The sequence below is a fragment of the Tamandua tetradactyla genome, unplaced genomic scaffold (genome assembly GCF_023851605.1).
Source record: "Tamandua tetradactyla isolate mTamTet1 unplaced genomic scaffold, mTamTet1.pri scaffold_96_ctg1, whole genome shotgun sequence".
Lineage (NCBI taxonomy): Eukaryota > Metazoa > Chordata > Mammalia > Pilosa > Myrmecophagidae > Tamandua > Tamandua tetradactyla.
This window is the reverse complement of record NW_027518408.1, coordinates 137,800-159,371: the sequence shown is the minus strand read 5'-3', so window position 1 is coordinate 159,371 and position 21,572 is coordinate 137,800. Positions and strand designations below refer to the sequence as shown.

The 21,572-nt window shown below is 37.7% G+C and overlaps 1 long non-coding RNA gene across 1 annotated transcript; it reads left to right on the top strand.

Annotated features, from left to right (window-relative positions):
• Positions 1-238: 238 nt before the first annotated feature.
• Positions 239-15,799, top strand: LOC143673311 (uncharacterized). Its single transcript, XR_013170317.1, has 4 exons — positions 239-457; positions 13,363-13,500; positions 14,299-14,436; positions 15,486-15,799. It is a non-coding gene; the product is annotated as an uncharacterized LOC143673311 (long non-coding RNA).
• Positions 15,800-21,572: the final 5,773 nt, after the last annotated feature.

Genomic DNA, 21,572 nt, shown 5'->3' with positions numbered 1-21,572 from the left:
TTTAAGTTTAGTTAACTATCTTCTAATTTTGATTAGAAAATGGAAGATATAAAAGTCAAGTTAATGATAGTCTCCACTGGTAAAAGGAATCACCCCAGCTCTGGGATGCGGTCAGCCTGTCTCCCTCTGAGTCCCAAATGAGTCACTGAAATGCATTGATGTCACAGAATCTTGCCTTACTGGTGATCATTTGCATCATAAAGCCCTGTAGGTGACTGAGTATTGGCCAGACCAGTGATCTGGTGAGGCGGCAGTTGCTCAAGTGACTTGCTGCTCTTGAGTACACAAATTTGATACTGAGCTATCATTAGCTGATTCTTTGAGCGTTAAAAACAGAATTTCAGGGAGAAAAGGACCTGATTCAAGTACTTCCCAAAGAGCTGAATCATGAAAAGGAAACAAAAAAGGAAATATCTGGGAAGCACAGATTCCCAAGAAATTGTGAAGACATCACCAAGTATGTTGGAAACATATTCTCTGGTTATAGCATCATCAGGAACTACATCTAAGGAGGGATGGAGAAAGGAATCTTAGTAGTAGAGGGTGAGGTGAAGAGGTGGGTTGGGAGATTAAGAAAGACAGAGAAGCAGATGTTGGTCATCCTGAAAGTCTAGAAGGCCTGAGAGTAAAGAGAAGGATGAGATGAAATTTCTTCTCTCTCTCTGTGGCTTAGGGCTTGTGCTAGTCTTCTGAAGTCTGCCCAGGTTACTTTGTCATAGACCCAATGGTTAATTAATCGAAGACTTTTTTCCTCACAAAACCCATGTCCCTTGATTTTATTTCTGCCTAAGGGAATTAGGTAAGTAAATGATGTTGTCCTAATTAGAAGTTTTCTAATGTTTTCTCCTTTTAAAGAAGAAAGTATGGCTCATTGAACTGAGGGAATAATTTTTTAAGAAGTAAAGTTAGGACCCTGAAAACCTGGTTGTGCAAGGATGAGAATATAAACTAATAAAGGATTTATTTACTAAATAGTAAAAATTGTCCTATACTATGAATATTTAACTGTGGGGCTTCTATGTGAAATGTTGTTACTGGGCAAAGGCCATGGATTCTTTTGCCCGAAGTGCTCAATAACCAATTCCTGAGATGCTAGGGTTTCAAAGAGAGATTTTCTTACTAGGCACACAGTAGGAGCATAATAGGGAGCCTAAAATCTGTCTCCCCAAGTTTAGGAGGGTCAAGGTTTTAGGATTTTAGCAAGGGGAGATGAGGACATTTCAAAGAGCAAGTTCAAAGCAGGAAAGGAGACAGTGTTATTATTGTTAGTTCAGTAGGGGAACATGAGTAGAAATGAGAGGAGACAGCTATCACTTCAGTGGTAAAAGTATAAGCCCAAAGGAAGGGAGTCAAGTGACCTTTTAACAGTAGAGTTTAGCACATATGATTTAAAATATCTGGGGCGGAAGCTAGTTGATGGCGACTTCAAATGCTTCATGATCATTAGGACCTTTGCCATGTAAGCAAATGATCAGATAAAGGGAGTAACAGCTCTTAGTCACAAAGGCACAAGATAAGGGCTTTTAAAATCATTTCAGATATCAGGGTAGCTGAATTAGAGTTTAGGGAATTTCAGGTATTCCCCTCTGTCTACTCCAATACCCCAGAAAGCAAAAAGGAGTATGAGGCAGGCCACGGTGGCTCAGCAGGCAGGGTTCCCGCCTGCCATGCCAGAGACCCCGTGTTTGATTCCCGGTGCCTGCCCATGTAAAAAATAAAAAGGAATATGATTCAGTAATTAAAATTATCCTTAAATCTTAATTTCTTGGTTTCAATGTAGATGTAAACAAGAAACAGTGCACATACAGAAAACACTGTTAAACCCCGGTTAAAATTTAATGGTTGAATTGAGGATCAGAGTCAGACCCTTTCCTAAAACATGGGAAAGATTTAGTCCTGGTTTCCAAGGAAGTTAACAGTAAACAAGTAACCTTAAGATGGAGGACCATTGCTTAGTTCTGGGTAGAGAGAGAATAGAGCCAATCCCAAATTATAAATGTTGGCTCGTACTCCTGAAGAGACCCTGAGATTTCCAACAATGTTTGGCGGCTTTGCATATTGAGACTGGGCCCTGGAAGAAGTCTGGAGAGTGAAGCTTCTTCATTTCATGGGTCCAAATTTTTAGAAAAGGTTGACGGAGGAAACAGTTGGCAATTATTTTCCTCTTCTTACCAAACTCTGCTGCACAGGGGAAGGGGCAAAGAAGAGGTGGTGGTATGAAGAGAGATATAATCCAAGTGTAAATTTGTATGGGACATCATGGTTCATACCTGGCATACCTTCAATAAAGTTAATGCATATCCAGAGTTCTCACTGAGTGTATTGAGTGTTCACTTTGAGACATACAAAGCCCATGCACCTCTTCACACATAATCACATATAGCTCACAAATCAGTCAAGGAATGTTAAGCACTAATGCCTAACAGAATTGGTCACTTACAATTACCAGTACAATTCTTTTCTTCTCAAAGCACATTACAACAATTCCGATACTAGTTAAATTAGTATAGTAACCATTGCACAAATGTATTTCTTGCTTACACAAAAATTCAGGGTATATGTCTAGGTTACTAGGGCAATTCTCCTCCATGAGGTCCCAAACTAATGGAGACCTGTAATCACTGACGTGCAGCTTTCAAAGTCCACCTGGGTTATCAATATCCCAGTCATCTAGAAAAGGAAAAGGCATGGAAAGACAAGAGGCTTTTATGGCTATGTCTGGAAATGGCAAATGTACACATTTTATATTACAGAAAGTTTATTCACACGGTCAGAATTATCTACAAGGGAGGTTGATAAAAAAAAACTAATCTAGTAGTATACCTAGGGAGAAAGGAGACAATTCAATTTACAAAGATGATACATTGTGCAAATTCACCCATCTGTGACACATATCGACACAACAAATATTATTCTACTTTTAAAACTTTCAGTGATAGGAACCAGACTACACTATCCATCGACATGAAAGCCGTAGATATTAACTATGTGTATCACAAAGTAGACTTTCAACAATTGTTTAATGGATGAAAAGATTCACATGAACAACATCTCTCATTTAATTTTTTAATTTCCCAGAGAAGTTGAAAGTGACATATGCTGTGCAGTGTGAACACAAAGAGATGACCACAACCCAAGGTAGGAAAGCACAGGGAAATTCCTCCTCCTCTCAATACTTGTCCCACATTTCATTTGAACAAAAATTCACTGGTACTGGTAAGGAGAGCCTACTAAAGCTGATGCAGAAGGGAATGTGGGATCTAAGCATGGCTTAGAATTAAGCTGAGTGGCACAAGTCATCACCTGATAGAGGCTGCCCAGCCCAGGAAGAAACTAAAAATGCTTCTCTATCTTCTACAGTAAATGCTCAGGAGATCGGCAATAGGAGAAACATATTGCAAGGGATAAACACCTGAGAGGCCTGGAGAAAGCTAGAGGAGATCAGTGGAGACCAAGTTTCTATTTGAGGAAGTGACAGGAAAGGGACAAATGGGATGAGGGTTTCATCAGAGAAATATAAGAGGAGAATATGGATATGAGCTAGAAGAATTAATATTATATTATCAGGAAGAAGTGAAAGTACTGATGTCTTAGGACAGGCCAGAGGTGGAGGGATCCCCTAGAGCTGGACATGAGGTGCTAAACAGATACACCCAGTTCAAGGCTCCCAGACAGGAAACAATTTCCTCCATTTTTGCCTTCAAATTAGAATGCAACTCTTTGCATAGGACTCTAATGTAACTGAGGCAGGCATGGTGGAATGAGGGAGACATATTGTAAGACCTGTTCAGGCTTAGGCTCCCAAAGTCTCCCATATTAAAAACATGCATCTTCACCGCATCACATCCATATGTCATCATAAATAATGTTTTTACACTCATCCCTGCACAATCCCACCCTGCAATCCATATCCTTTACTCTCATTTCCTTACAGTCCTCCACATGTATCTAGATGCTTATTAAATGTTACATTATACACTCACATTCTTATTTCACCATTTTTCCTTCCCTATAGAGTCAACCCCTCAAAAGGAGTCAATGAGTAGCATCTCCAGTTTCTATTCTTTTATTTTCTTTTCCCAATTTTCTATTTTGCAAAATTTAAAATCTGTGGAAAACTTAAAGGGACAATACCACAAATATGTCTATATCTTTCATTTTTCACCTAGATACAAAACTTTAAAATTTTGCCTTTCTATCTAAGAATAACTTGAAAATAAATTGATGTTACAGCTTCCACCACCAAGCATTTTTAGGACATAAGACATAAAAAAAAGAGAAGAAAATGCACTCTTCTACATTGTCCCATCTACAAAAGATATTATAAGGATGTACTTTCATTTGCTCTCCTCTTGAAATTATGCTATTATTGTTGTGTATGTTAATCTTATACATATGTATGTACATATACATGCATGTATAATCTTATATATAAATGTCATCTTACATATATAGAATGACACTTTTAAAAATTATTTTTAATTTAGATTTGTTCAGATACTTACATTTTACTTGATTTTCATTTCTTCTTGCATCCGAGTTTTTTTCTGGGCTTCCTTATATTATCATTTTCTTTCTGTCTGTATATTTTACTACTTATTTCTGTGAGGGATTGTAAGAAATGTTTTGTTTTATTTGCATTTTCATCTGAGTCCTAAACTATAGTTTTTGTTCTTCCTGTTCCATGAATCTTCCAAAATCTTTGTTCAGTTTTTCAGTCTCTCATCCTCTATTTTTATTTTTTCCTTTCAAGTCTGGATGTCTTTTATTTCACTTTAGTGTCCAATTGCCCTGGTTAGAAACTGTAATACCAGATTGTATAGAAATGATAAGAGTAGACATCCTTATCTTGTTCCTTATCTTCTAGGGGATTTTTACTATTAAGATGTTAGCTGTAAGTAATTCATAGATTCCCTTTATCAGTGTAAGGAATTTCCCCTCTTGTCCTAGGTTTTTGAGTGCTTTATCAGGAAAGGTGTTGGATTCTGTCAAACATTCTCTGCATCTATTTAAATAATTATGTAGCTTTTGTCCATAGTCTTGTTGCTATGGTGGGCTGCATTGATGGATTTTCAGATGTTCACTGACATTCCTGGGGTAAATCCCATATGTTCATGTTGTATTAGCCTTCTTACATGTTCCTGGAATAAGTTTCTAGTACTTTTTTGAGAATATTTGAACCCATAATCAGAAGACATATAATCTGTAGCTGTCATTTCTTCTGCTCTCTTGCTCTGGTTTTGTTAGGTCATAATGACCTCATAGAATGAGGAGGGAAGTATTTCTTTTTCTTCCAATTTTGGAAGATTTTGTGAAGAATTGGTACTCTTATTTAAAGATATGGTAGAATTCAGAGGTGAAGCTGTATCAGCTTGGCTTTTCTTTGTTGGAAGCTTTTTGATTACTAACTCAACCTCTTCATTTTGTTATAGGTTTATTCAGATTTTTCAATATTTCTTGATTCAAGTTTTGGTAATTGTATCTTTTTTGAGTTGTGTCCATTTCAAGTACCTTATTTTATTTGCTGTACAGCTTCTCATTTGCTTATACTTGTTATTTCTATAAGGTTGTTAATAATGTCTTTTTTAATTCTAGTAATTTAAATTTTCTCTTTTTCTTGGTCAGATTATCTGAACGTTTGCCAATTTTGTTGATCTTTTCAAAGATCCATTTCTGTTTTCATTGATGGTCTATTCTCTATTTCATTAATCTCTGTGCTAAGTTTTACTATTTCTTTCCCTCTGCTTCTTTTATGTTTAGTTTGCTCTTATTTTTCCAGTATCTTTTGTAAGATGGGTTTTGTTGGATATACTATTCTTGGTTTGGAGGGTTTTTTGTTCCCCCTTTCACTCAGCACTTTGAATATTTCATCCAATGCAGTGGGATGAAATATTCAAAGTGTTGATGAGAAGTCAGTTGTCACTCGTGCATGAACAGTCATTTTTTTCTTGGTGCTTTTATAATTTTATCTTTATCTTTGCTTTTCAGTATTCTTACTATGATATGTCTAGGTGTGGATCTCTTTATGTTTTTCCTTCTCAGAGTTTATTAAGCTTCTTGTACGCACAGTTCTATAACCTGTTTATGTAAATTAATGCTTTCTTTCAAATATACGACTTTTTCACCATCATCTCAAATATATATTTTTTCTGTTTCTTTCTCTCCTTGCCGTCTTAGATTCTCATCACCTATATATTGGTGAGCATAATAATAGGCCACAGTTCTCTTAAGCTTTGTTCAACTACCTTTATTCTTTATTTCTCACTGTTCTTTGGATAGCATAATATTTTAAATCTACAAATTCACTGATTCTTTCTTCTATCAATTTAATTATATGATTGAGTCCCTCCAGCGAATTTACATTTTTTGTATTTGTACATTTAAACTCCAAGATTTCCATACTCCAAGATTTCCAATTGCTTTTTGTCTAAAATTTTTATATCATTATTGATATTCTCTATTTGATAAAACACCATCATCATACCTTACTTCACCTCTTTAAGCATGGTTTACTGTCATCCTTGAATATATTCATAATGACTGCTTTCAAAATTTTGTCCCTTAAGCTTGACACTTGTCCAATTTCCCAGCAGTTTCTGTTACTTCTGTTTTCCTGCAAATGGGTCACACATTCTTCTTTCTTTGCATGTATCAAAATTTTTTCCTGAAAAGTAGGCATTTTAGAACATATATTGCATCAATACAATACTGATCTGTCCTCTCCTTCTAAGCCCATTTTAATGTTGCTGTTTTCTTGATTGTTTAGTGATTTGGCTTGGAAATTTCTGTGAAGTCCATTTCTGCTGTAGTGAGAAGTCTTTGATATAACTATCCAGAGGGCATAATCAACCTGACATGACAGTGGTTTTAGCTGAGCTCTAACCGTGTTCTCTCTGATAACCTCTGTTAAATGACTTGCCTTAACTTAAGTATCAAACTGAACTGTTGCACTCCAGTAATTGCTGGCTAATTACTTCATTGTTTCTGACAATTTTTTAGGACATATATTTGCTTCACAATCTGGTCCAATTTAATTCAGGCCCATTTTCAGGGTAGCTTTTGAGACCAATGTTTCAGGTTTGTTCTCACTCCAGTAGGGCTCTTTTTAGCTCCTTATTTGCTTCCCTCTGGTAAATTAGCTGCCTTACACTTTAGCTTATTACTCTCATGGAGCTACCAGCCACCTCCTAATTTTTACCATGAAAATATTCATTGTTTTCAAGAAGGCCTTTCAGCTTACCTTTCTTACACTGTGTTTCCAAAAAAGTGAGTTCTTTTGGGGAGAACTTCAGAATTCTGTCTTCTTATGTCCTATCTCTCACCCACTGGGCTGTGGGGATGGTAACTTCTGTTTTTCGCAGCTTGCTCCTCCTGGTGTGGAGCTTTTGCCCTTTGAGTGAGCTCAGATATCAGTAATCAGAACCCAAGTATTCTTAATCAGGGTTTACCCTACATGTCAAGGTTGGGTTGAGTAAAGGGGCCCCCAACATCTCTACTGTACTTGATTAGAATTCAACTAGTGGATCATAGATATGGGAGGAATGAGAAATGCTGTCAGTCGGCCTCTTCCAGGGAAATACTGTAGTCCCTGACTGGATGCTAAGGACACAACCTGGAATGGAACATCCATTATGCTAAGAAATGGATGGGTCAAGGCTCATCCTCAGGTGTCACATGCCGAAGGGTCACATGCTTTCACTGTTCTTACTGGGATTTAATAAATTTTCTTGAATAAATATTTATTTTATTTGTGTCCTCATATAATTTTCTGAGACTCTATGATGATTGTTTTAAATATTTTCCTGCAGTTATGGTTGCTTCACTGCAGCGGAGGTACATACAGTTCCACATACAGTTGAGTTTCCCTGCCTTTACTTTTGAATCAGAAAATACTGTAAAAGTGAAAACCTGGAACATATGTTGGGATCTCAACTCTGGTTTCTTTTGAGAGCTTGAACTTGAAAATCCTGTCTTGTTTTTTCCAAACAGTTTTTTGCTGTTGTTTTCCAACTTTTCCAGTTTTCACCAAGAATTTTGGCTCATCCACCATCCTAGAACACAATCTCTACCTTGTTTGAAATACCAGGTGTTAAATATGTCTTATTCACTTGGCTTCCTGAAAACCACACCACCTTGATTTTCCTCTTAATCATTGTCATTTCTTCCAAACTATTATTTCTTGGCCCTCTTCTTCACTGTGACCTCTAAATATTCTATTGTCCTGGGGCCAACCCAGAAACATCCTCTCACACACTTCCTTATGACCTCATCTAATTTCATGTTTCACAAAGCTATGCATATACTGAAGAATCCAAAGTGTAGTGCAATATTGATATCTACCTTCAACTCTAAGCTTTATAATACAGCTGCCTATTTACCAACTTCACATTAACATCTCAAATTTAACATTTATAACATAAATTCCTGCTTCTTTCCCCCTCAACTGCTCCTCCAACAGTCTTCTCCACTGAAGACTTATTTGCATCACCATACTTTTTATTGCTGAGACCAGAAATTTTAGAATTATCTTGGATTCTTTTTGTGTTTGTTCACACACACAATCTTTCAACAAATTCTTTGAGCTTTTCCATTTTTCATCATCTATATTGCTATGACATTAGTGGTAGAATCTACTAACATTTCTTGCTTTGGCTCATGCTATAGGCTCTAGTCTTCCTCATATTGGCAACAGGAAAGTTAGTGTGAAGCTTTTCAAATGTAAGACAGATCATGCGACTTGTTTCTTCAATAGTGCCCAAGTTCATATAGACAGAAAGTAAAAATTGTCATGGTGGCTACTGAGGCCCTCCACATTATGTACCATTAGCAACACTCATCCCCTATGCTTCTACTGTAAGCCTTGGATGACTCTTCTTCCTTTGCAACAGCTGAGTGCTGTTATTCAAACATACCATGCAATTGCTTCTGCATGTCTAATGTTTACTCTGTCTAGACATCCTTTCTCCACCTTGCAGAACACAAATTCTCTCAACAACTTCAGGTTTTACTCATGTCACCTTCTCTATGAGGCTTGAATTGATCATTCTATCTTAATAAGTTACCTGTACTCTGGTCCCCTTTCCTGCTTTATTTTTCTTCAGTAGGATTAGCACTGTTTAACCATTATGTGTTTTGTTTATTGTATATTTCCATTCACTAAAAGCATACTTCATGTGGATAGTTGTTTTTGTTGTTGTTTGTTTTGTTTTTTTAGTTTTGCCACTGATTTATCTTTAACACATAGATACTCAAATAAGATTTGATGAACAGATGAATAATACCTATTCCTGAATGGATATTTTTATTCCCCATTTTCTTCTTACTACTTACATTCTAAAATATAAATATATTTACCTTAATTTTTATTTTGATGTGAATTATATTAAAGTACACAGAAAAGTGCAGGTATCACAAGCATACATATTGGATGATTTTTAACAAAGTAAGCACTGATTTGTGCCCAGATAAAGAGACACTATTAAGATCTCAGAATCCTCCTTCTGCTCTATTTTTGTCACTACCATCCAAAGAATAATGATTACTCTTACTTATAAAACCCTAGATTAGTTATCCTTATTTTTGAACTCTATAGAAGTGCACAATATATCCTTTGGGTCTGCCTTTCATTCACCATTACATTTGTGAAATTCATCCATGTTATATGTAATTGTTGTTTATTCATTCTCATTCTGTTTATATTTCATTGCATGAATGTATATTAATTTCTTTACTGTTTCTCCTTAGCTGGGCATTTGGGTTAGTAGTAATAGCCTGGGATATTACCAGTCATAATTTCCTGAACATCATATTACATGTCATATGCTGTTTAGACACATTTTGTTGATTAATGTCTAAGATTTAGCTAGGCAATATTATTCATACTCTATCTTAATTCTTCAGAAATCAGACTTTTTTCATCCTTTCATTTTCTTAATTCAATCAGATACTACTGTCCACTTAATTTTATACTCTCTTCTTCTTTAGCTCTTCTCACAGTTCCATATTCTCTACACCCTGATTTTCATAGCCTCATGTCTTTTCATTATTTCCTTAGATCTCACAAATAACTAATTTATCTAATCTTGAAAAATATTCATACTAATTGCATTATGTAGCTGAAGCACAGAATTTCATATCAAACACATACACACCAATCAATAATCATGAAATGGGCAACATACACATGTAAATATATGCAGAAACAGCATGGAAACAAATTGCCCATATCATCTGCACTCACACCAAACTCATCTCATATTTATCTCACAAATATCAACTCAATCATCATTTATATCCTAACCCAGTTTTAACCAAAGTGTTATGAGCTTGTACACATCCAGTACACTGTATTCACCACACAGAATTTTGCTCCACTTTTGGCATAATACACTTATGAGACCTACACTTGACTGTCAAAGGACAATTGATAATTTTGAACAGTTAAATAATGAGTAGTGAGCATTGACAGAAATAGGGACTGTTTTATTTCTTCAACAATATAAAGAATGTCTTATTTCTTCAACAATATAAATACACCAGTAGTTTCATGTGAGGTTGTAAATCTCTTGGAGGTGGGATGGTGAGGTTACTATAGAGTGAAAAATGTAGAGAAAGGCAAACTATACCAGAAATCTTAATGAATGTGAGTAGATATGAGAAGCTATGAGGCAGGCTCTAAATAAAAGTAGAGAATACTGAAATAAGCCAGTTCTCTGCCCAAGCTAGAGACATACTGTTGAGGAAAATAAATATTTTCTTCAGAAGGGAATTTTGGGAGAAGAATGGTGAGAAGGAATTAAAATGGAAGCAGCTGTTGCAGCTAGAATCTCCTACCCCTAAACAAAGTTCTGTGATTCCCTTAGGAATTGTGTTTCTTCTGTATATAAAATTATGCCCTGGGAACCAAGAACTGGAGTGTGAGACAATCTAGGCTCCCTGAAAATAGTATTCCAGAAGAAAAATTTGACAAAATAGAAGAAAGCAATAACTCCATTTTTTCACAAATTCTGACACAATCAGGAATATAACAGTAGTGCAATCCAATCCAAATCCTAACACCCAATGGTAACAAAAATTTTATGTGTCCATGCACGTTGGGGTTCTAAGATGATGCAGACTTTATTTCTCATGAGGTCAGGGAAAATGTCTACTCTCAGAACTCAGAACACAATAGATACTCCAAATATTTTATGGTGAAATGGGTGAATGAATGAATGAATGATTAAACCCTGTGTATCTCTATGACTTCTATTCTATTTTCTAGGAATCACAAACTCATGCAAAGTACTTCACAATCTGGCTCCCTTTTAAAGACTATTAACTCAGCCTGTGAGGAAAAAGTTACCTCTTCTGTATCAGAATACTTCTCCTGTGTCTCCTCTTTACCCATGCCCTCTTGTGGTGGTAAGGAAACAGAAGAACTAAAGTCTAGTTAGATAAGGTTGTGGGAGTCTGAGTAGATGTGTCCAGCTCTGCCTCTCTGCTCAGGCACTGACAGAAATATGTACTTTGGTCTTATTCTTAATTTTCTTCTCCTTTCCTTTCAGTCAGTGCCTAGGTTTCTTCCTCTGGACTAACAACAGTAACCCATCAAAAAATGTTTTTATCTTTTTAATTTTTGTGCATGTGTTGGGGAAAAATTTCATGGATATACTTTAGGAAAAATAACATCCTTTACAAGACTGTACCAGTTCATGGGTACAGTCTCCACAGCTGATATATTTCAATTAAATGTAAAAATGAAAAATTAACACAAAGTAGAACTGTAGCTAATAATAGATTAGTAATATCCAGCAGTAGAAAATATGCAAATGCTCTAGGTGGACATTCAACTATGTGAAGAGTGTTGTATATATGATGCTTTGCTGAAGATGAGCTCACAATAAAAAATTGCAAAACACAACTGTAAGGCCAAGTCTTCAAATATAACAAACAACAAGTTTTTACTCCCAAGGAGATATTGTAATTGAATAACGTTATAGGGAAGGTAGATCAATATATCTAAAACTATGAAAGATATAAAAGATACACAATTAAAGCACTATCAAATAAAAAAGGAAACCAATTTGAAAAACAACCAAGAAGTTTTAGACATGAAGTTTTTTCCAACAAATTATGTAAACTCACCCAAGCATATCACACTCATAAAACCTTCATATATAATGACCATCTCAACCCTATATTTCCTATAAAAACTTGTTGAGGAGACATGACAGACATAAATGATGCACACATCAGATTTTATTCACTAAACATGATATATTCTCCTGTAAAAACAAATACCACAAACATTAAAATTGTCTTCATCCTCATTCTACAGTGACACTCTACAATGACCCAGATGCAGATTGAATGTGTTTTGAGAAGTAAAAGTTTCGACATAGAGCCAGAAGTTTTCAAACAGAGGAAGGGGCTTAATATGTTTGTGAGATTTTATTTCATGAGGGACATGAATTTACTTAGTCAATTACTGAAGCCTATGAATTCAGTTCCCTGGGAAAGGGAAATAGAACAACTAACTGGAGATTTTCATGATATATTGAAATCCATGGGAGTGCAGCATGCATTCAAGAAATAAATTGTCCTGGGGCAAACCAACAAGCTAAAATGTACTGATAAATGGGGAAGGTCCTAAGAGAGGTTATCACTATAATAGTTAGAGGTGAGAAACTGAGTCAGGCTCGATGTGGTCAAGGGATTCTGAGAAAGATGGTGTCACTGATGCGGCCAGGTGAAGCTGTACCAGAGGGAGCAGGGGGGGGGCACCTGAGAGGCAAGATGTGGTCAATATTGAGAGGTGCAAACTGGAGCCAACCTCAGAGATCTTGTTGGAGGCTCTTATCCGAGCTCAGAATGAGCAGTTCTTACAACTCCCGGATCCAACAGGACCCTGAGTTCAGATGCTTTAGCATGAGGGAGGAGGAAGCTGGGAACAAGAAATGGAAAGTCAGTAGATTTTTTTCCTGCAAATTCTAACTTCCCCAAGAAGCATTTAGATTTCCATGAAAGAATTGACAACTGACAAACAGCAGCATGTTACTTATGGGCATACATCAAATTTATTCTTCAGGTAAACAGAAATAGTGATAACAAAGAATACATGCACCTAATTCTATGCCAGGCAGAATGTTGAGCCTCTTATACACTGCACAAAAAACACACTCCACTGATCTGTAATCCAGCCTCACAAAATATATTATTCCAGTACATGTGTTTGTATACTTAGATTTTGAAACGCTGAATAGGAGCTAGGCTCTAATCGTCATGAAGACACAGGCCATAGGCATTGTTGTACATGATAGAACTTGACTGTTTACTGGATGCAAGAAATAACATTTGTGTGGTTTTTCTTCTCTTTCCAAGAATTCTCAGACCTGACTAAAGAAAGTTCGGAGCCTGGACCCTCAGTGTTGTTCTAAGACAACAGGCAGATGGCAGAGAAGGACCCAAATTCAGAATTCCACTCCTGTGCATCTTCTGAAGACAATCCCATCCATACTGGTAAGGGGGTGGGGGACATGGGGGCCTGAAGATGGAGCAGGAAGGAAGGTAGGATAGAATGACAGCCTTGAGATGAAAGTGAGCTCATTTGCTTAGCAACTGGCAAAATCACCCCATCTCTCAAGGACTAGTCCAGGATCTCTGACCAATCTATGCAAGATTTTCTGTCTCCTTTGGGGGAGGCTCCTACTTTAAAATCCAAGATAAATATGGAAACTCATTCCCAGAGAAGGTATTTGTGGCAAGTCGGAATTTTTCATTTGAACACTTCCAGCACTATGCCCCATTACTGAGGAAACCCTCCCCCTCAAAAAGATCATTACCTCTATCTCTATATCTCATCTACTCCATCTCTATCTACATCTACATATGTGCATATCTGTAGCTCTATGTATGCATGCAAAATTCTTCATAAAACCTGCATTGCATATTATCTATCTACATAATTCCTTATGAGGAAAATTGTACTGAAAATAATATCCAACCTTTAGTGATTTAAAAGTGTATTTTAGAAATGGTATTCTGTCTTCAATACTTTGTATACATCCTCCAAAATAAACATAAGATACCCGGTCTTACTCATAAGACCTCCACATGCACAATCATAATAACTGTTATTGTTTACTTACATTTTGGAATTTTTAATTGAGAAAGTCAGGTTACTTTCTCTTAACAGCAAGTCCCATGGGTGGAAGCAATGTCTGGCCCAGGGTATCTATTCAGGATGCATTTCTTTCCTGAACGGACACAGAACCCAGCAAATATTACATACCTTATTGTTTTTATTCAATTCCTCAGAATCTTCAAAGTTTCAAGAGGATGCTTTGCAGCCTGGGCCAATAATGGTCTCAGCATGGACTCAGACAACAAAAGAAAATTACTCTGACTCCGAATATTCATCCTCTGCCTCCATGATCACACCTGATGAAGAAGACGGTAAGGTGAAGTGGAGAGGGGCGGGGTGGGGGTGGGTGATCTCAGGTTGAGTAAGAATCCAGTTGAACTGCTCAGACCAACCCCTACCTCGTTCACTTTCCCCTCAAAATGGGAAACAGTTTCAGGACAGAGGAACTAAAACTGAGGCCTCTGTGAAGGAAAAAATAGGGACTGCATTGTCAAGAATAGAACTGAGCTCTTTGGCACAAAATCCCAACATGTGAACACTGGCAAGACTGTGGATAAGCCAGTGGAGAGTGCCAATAAAAGCGTGGGAATATTATCAGAACCTCACATCAGCACACACTCATACCCTCATACACACTCGCACATCTAGACTCCATGCCACCAGGGATAGCCTTACTTCTCTTTTTCACTCATCCTCTCAAATACTCATTGCTGCACTCTCCATCCACCCTTCCTATTCCTTAGTGGCAGCATACAGGTGTACCCTTATGCCCTGATTCCCTCAATTCTTCCTCAGACTCACTCTTTTACATCCTCCTCCCACAAACACCTCACATCACAGATGACTTGTTTCAACTCCCTCAGACAAGAACATACCCTACAAATTCACATACTCTGAAAGCAATGCAACTTCATACGCAGTATTTCTCATCCACATGCTAATTCATCCACAATGCCTTCTGTTCTTCATAGCGCTGTGCATTCTGAGAGCTCATATACTCGTCCCTAATGCTCTAAATCTTACGGTGTCATGATATAACAGCATACACCTCTGCTGCACTCACTCACAGGTACTGTCACACCACATATCACACATGCACACACTCAATAACCATCGTGTTTTTGGCTCGGACTAGAGCACCCCCACAATTTCATGAGGCAGACCTCATACTCATTCTCTATATATTTATACCACATACACATACCTCAAATAACACATGCCACACACAGAATTCTAAAATACCACACACATGTGTACTTGTGATCCATATACTCACAGACATAGTCTCAAGGCCATCTTTTTTCCTACACACTTCTCACACTTAATCAATTTGTCTTATGTTTGAAATTTTATTTCCCAGAAGTCTATCAATTACAACATGGTGGCCTCTTTCTCGGATCTTCTGAGATGCCTCAACCCCAGGACTCAGAGCAAGAGGAGTGAAGGTACACTTTTGGCTCTGTCAGCTGAATGCAAAATGTTTGTGTTGGTCCTACAGTCAGGCATTGAGAAAAAAGCATTTGCCAGATCAATAGCTGCATACCATGTACCAGGTAGTGTGTTGATTTGCTCAAGCAATGACACCATATGTGAAAGAGCAGCTGCAACTGGATTCACCAGTTGGTTAAGTTTATGATATTCCACCTTCATCCTCCAAGATGCATCTTTTTTCTGCAAAAGCCAAATAGGAGGGTTGAATGGGGATATGGCGGGCATCACCACCCCGGTATCCTTCAAGTCCTTATGAGTGGCACTAAAATCTGTAATCCTTCCAGGAATACAATATTGCTTCTGATTCATTATTTTGCTAGGTAGGGGCGTGTGCTGGTTTGAATCTGTGGTGTGTCCTAGAAAACATGCCCTTTAATCCTCATTCAATATTGCTGGGTGGGATTTTTTTATTATCCATGGAGATGTGACCCACCCAATTACGGGTGATAACTTTTGATTAGATGGTTCCCACTGAGATGTATCACCACTCATTCAAGGTGGGTTGCTAACTGGAGCCCTTTAAGAGAGAGTAATTTTAGAAAAAGCATTAAAGCCATGACAGCCCACACAGCCAAAGAACTTTGGAGATGAAGAAGGAAAGTGCCCCTGGGAGGGCTTCATGAAACAAGAAGCCTGGAGAGAAAGCTAGCAGATGTCACCATGTTTACCATGTGCCTTTCCAGCTAAGAGAGAAACTCAAAACATCATTGGGCTTCTTGAACTAAGGCATCTTTCCCTGGACGCATTAGATTGGACATTTCTGTAGGTTTACTTTAATGTGGACATTCTCACAGCCTCAGAACTGTAAAGAAGCAACTTATTAAATTTCTCTTTTTGAAAGCATTCTGTTTTTGGTATATCACATTCCAGAGGCTTTCAAATTAAGACAGTGCAGATCTAGTGGCTTTCACTTAACCTTTCCTACAATAATAGCCCTCACTCCATTAAGCAGAGAACCAATGCAGGAATTCTGCCACTTGCTAAATATGTCGATTCCAATTAAGCATTCTGAAATGGGGGAAATGACCACAGAGTGGGTCTGGGGGCCCATTGGACTCACTGTGAGACATAACTGAGCTGAAACTTCATCAATCACCTTATTATCATAAGGCCTTACTTTGACTGGTGGAACAGAATGATGTCTTGGGTCTCCTGGAATTAATGTCACTTCTGAGCTGGTGTCTAATAATCCCCAAATATCTGATCACTTCCTTCTCGCCAGTGCACAATAACCTTGGTAAAAGACCATAGGTCTCCTTCAGGAAGGCTGGGAGGGAGGTTAACAGTGTAAATTTGCAGCAGCGTTAAAGGGTCCTTCCCTAGGGTACCCAGCTCTCCCCTCATTCAAGGGACTCTGGATCTGTAAACTATCTCAAGACTGGAAATTGATTAAGGTCCCATGACTCTCTGTTTTTGTTATTTTAGTTAGAATCCTATCCCTTGACCTAGAATTCTTCTGCTTATGCAGCTCAAACAAGAATTTAGTAGATTGCCCATCTATTTTACTTCTGGGTATCTCATGATGTACTATCCAATGTCACAAGTCTCTGCAAGTCAGATTATTTTGACTGCTGCTTTGAAACTGCTATCAATTATGGTGGCCATGCCACCATTCCTTGTCTATGGTGATTAACTGTTGCCACATGGCTTCCACCAACTTGGGATCCAATCATCCTCATTTTGTTTAAAGATTGCTGCTCAGTGACAGCAATTCCCACAGTAATATTTGAACTACAGAGAATGGTGACTACAGAGTTCTTCAGGGATGATGGAGCTGGTCTCATGAATTTATTCTCAAGGTTCTGGTGAAAGATCTGTCTCTGGATATTCCTGGGATATTTGAGCAAGTCTTCCATGATAAATCCACTCTATATTTCAATCTCTCTTAGCCAATAGATCCCCTTATCTACATTATACCAGGGCAGTACCAACATTTTGACCTCAGGTAATGTCAGCTGCCCTTTGATCCATGTTTCAGCCAACCAACCAAACAAACTGTTAATGTCCTTTCTATCCCCTTGAGCTATAACACTGAATACAGAATCTCTGCTTGGTGGGCCCATATCAACAAATTCAGCTAGATACAATTTTATATTTTTTCCACCGTTATCCCACACCCATAATAACCATTCCCACACATATTCCCCTGATTTCTGGCTATATAGATTGGAAAACCCACACAATTCTTTTGGGGTATAGCATGCCTCCTCATAGGTCACACTTTATACCTCACCACTAGCCTGTTGGAACTTTATTCTAGTTAGAGGTCTTGAAGAAAAGAGGGTAGTGGGGCTGGGTCTTGAAAAAAAGTAGAAGTGTCTTTTTAAGCTAATTATCTCAGGGCATTCTGTTGCAGTTTTATCTGGTGAAACAAGATTAGTCATTCCAGGTAGAAGAGTGAAGGCTGTTTTTCCAGGGGAGGTAGTTACAGGGTTAGCAGGTACTGAGGGGTTAATCTTATTAGGTGGAGGTTGAATGCCAGACTGGAGGACAGAAAAGTGTTTCTTGAAGACAGGATGGGCATCAGAATCTCTTTCCTCAGGACAGTGAGTTATAGGTCTGCTGAGCAAATGCTCAGCAGATTCCAGGGAGCCCATCTCCCTATCATCATCATCATCAAAGGATATATCACCATTCCATATTTCAGAATCCCATTCTTTTCTAATCAAAGCCCTAACTTTAACAGCAGATATACTGCAAGGTTGAGACATTAGTTTATGTTGTAAATCTGCTACTCGCACAATGAAGCTTTGTGTCTGGTTTTCAAAGATCTCAAGTCTGCCACCATAAGATATAAGATTTTCTTTCAGGGCAAACATGGAAACTTTTACATCATTTGTGTAGTTCTTAAGTTATAAATTTGAAGCCTTCAGCTCATCCCATTCCCTCATCACTGTATCCAGTGTATCTAACAACAACCAGCCAGCATCATTATACCTATTAGTTTCACAAAACTCCATAAAGGTGTCAAAAACACGCTCATCCAGAGCCTTGCTTCATATAAGTGTTCAATTAGCAGAATCTAATGGTGTTATTTTGAGTATCTCTTTTGCCAATTCACCTATGTACTGTCAGAGCCATCATAATTATTGGAAACAGGGTCATTAGTTCCTCTCAAGAAACCGCTTTTGCTACCGAGGTGTATCAGTCAGAGTTCTCTAGAGAAACAGAACCAACAGGAGATATTTGTAAATATGAGATTTATAAAGGTGTCTCGTGCAACCATGAAATGGAAGAGTCCAAAATGCATAGGGCAGCCTGTGAAGCTGGCAGCTCCAATGAAAGGTCTGTATGAACTCTGCAGGAGAGTCTCAAGGGCTGAAGAAGCAGTGAAAAGGCCTTTTTCTTGCTTAAAAAAAATCTTCTGCAGATTGGATTATCTCCATGGTGGGAGACGTGCCTTAGCTGATTGCAGATGTAATCAGCCACAGAGGCAATCGACTGACTGATGATTTAATGCATCAGCCTTCTGTTTACTGACCAGTCATGAAATATGCTTGCAGCAATGGTCAGGCCAGTGCTTCTCTGACCAGACCACTGATTCTCATCACTTGGCCAAGTTGACACCAGAACGAAACCATCACAGAAATCATCACTCTAACCTCCTATATCTTTGCAGCAGCTTCTAAACTGTGAGACTGGTAACAACAGAATGGATCATGCTAGTTAGAAATTGCTTAGGGAATAGAACTGATGGGAAGTGAGAGCAGAGAATGTAAGGATCAAGGTGGTTTCCAGGGCCTCTAAATCTGATTAATTCTTTTTCTTTTCTGGAGTGTAGTCTAGAGAGCTCCTTAATGAATGACCCCAAATAGGACATCTTACTTTGGGAAAAAGTCTAACAGAGAGAACATAGACTTTGGAATCAGACTTATTCCAGCTCTTCCATGGACTACTTGCCATTGGGAGGATTTCTGGGTGATATTAATTGTTACTGTTGTTGTATTGCTTTTAACTTTTAAATGACTCAGAGTTTGCATTTTTAAAATGAGGGAAATATCAGTATTATTTCTGAGGGTGGTTGTAAGGACTGAATGACATGATACTTATAAGGCACCAAGCAGAGCTGTGGGAAAATAGTTGGTCATCAAGAAAAACATTCCCACTGCTTTGCCTCTGTTTAGTTCCATGCTGCCTCCAGGCCTCCCTTATAATTTTAAATAACTCTCCTTCAAGAAATAAGCCAATTCAGAAATGCTGACAAGAGCATTGTAGACTATTAATCTGTGAAAGTACCATTCCTCACCTACTCCCTCCTTGAATATTTCTTGGAATGCTTAAAACCTCTAGGATTTAATCCAAGGAATTAAAACTCAGTATACAGCTGCCTCATCTTTCTTCTTTAGAGCTGTAGCTCTGTAATTTAGTCTGTAGAGTTTCTCTGTCTCTAGACTAGTTACAGAGTAGACTGTGCCCCTCTGCTTTGCTTGTCTGGCTGGTTTCCTGTGCATTATCTAGTAGTGTTGGGACGTACTCTAGTCATTAATAGTATTATCAAGATGATGGGAACTTTCTCTGTTAAAAGCCATAGAGTAAATATTTCTGGCACGTCATCAAAAGGCTTTGATGTTAAACACCATAAACCAGTACAAAAACAGACCTGAAGAACCACTAAAGTTCTGACATATTATGACATTTTTGGAATCAATGTCTCTAAACCATGGTTTTTGACTCTCTTTCACAGATTGCAGACATTTGATGTTTCATTCACTGATCACAAGGGGATTAATTTCTTTTTCATTGTTTAGAACCTGTAAGCCCCTTCTTACTTGAAGGTCTTTGCACAGAAAGGCAGCTATTTCAGCTAACAGCATAGCCAACCCCCACCCCCACCTCCCAGTGATAAAGATTAAATTCAAAGCATGGCTTTGGGAATACTATATGGTAAAAATTTACAAGCAATGGCCTACGTGTAAGTCTTGCCAGTCACCTATTTCTATAAGTAAAGTTTTATTGTTATGCACCCATTTTTCTATGGCTTCTTTTAAGGGCAGAGCTGAGAGGCTGCAACAGAAACTGTAGCATCTGCACAGCAGAAATCAGTGAATAATTTCTACTTTATAACAATAATAATGTTCATGATAAGACTAAGTCCCAACAAGGCCAGATAATATGCAGAGGGCCTGGAACTTGATTTCAATGACAAGAACCAAATGCTTGGTTGGCAAGGATGACACGTGGGTCACCACACCTAAGATTATTTCACACTTCTACTCCAAGAATAAGAACTGAGTCATTAAAATTTAATCTTGAGCAGAATTTTTGTATTATTCATATAACTTAACATTTTTTAAAACTTAATTCAATAAGTGACTTAATTTTTTTCAAAAGGAAAGGAGGGGTATCTTTAATAATGTTTTATATTCTATGTAAAGGAAATACATTTTTAATGTAATACAATAAAATGGATTAAAATTTGCTTGTTTTAATTTATATATCATTCCTATGGGGGAAGTTCAGAATTTACATGAAATTTTAAAAGAGATGCATGACTCCTAAAGATATATGCTTTTTTAAATATCTCTGGATTAAATGAATTATATTGCCCAATAAGGAGACTTGGTGGAATTTCTTCAGTGGGGTTTTGGAAAGCTGATGCAGTCAGGCAATTTGAAAATCCAGAAGCCATCATGACTCCCCTGAGAAGGCCTGGGAAAGTGAGGCTTCACCATTAGAGCATCTCTCTCTGCAGCAGTAAAACTGCATAGATCTGAATATCCCACAGCCTCAGACCAATGCTGCAGTTCACTCTGTCATTGTGCAAAGAAACAAGCTTCTTTTTCATCAAAAACCTCATCACCTTAATTATCATCCATATGGCTTTCAAGCTGAGATTTGAGAAAATACTTCCAGAGCCATGTTGGTTCACAAAATTAGGACATAGATTGGAGCCTCATCAACTCTTATTTTAATGAAAAGCATTAGTCATCACAGTATGCTGCAATTTTTTGTTGAC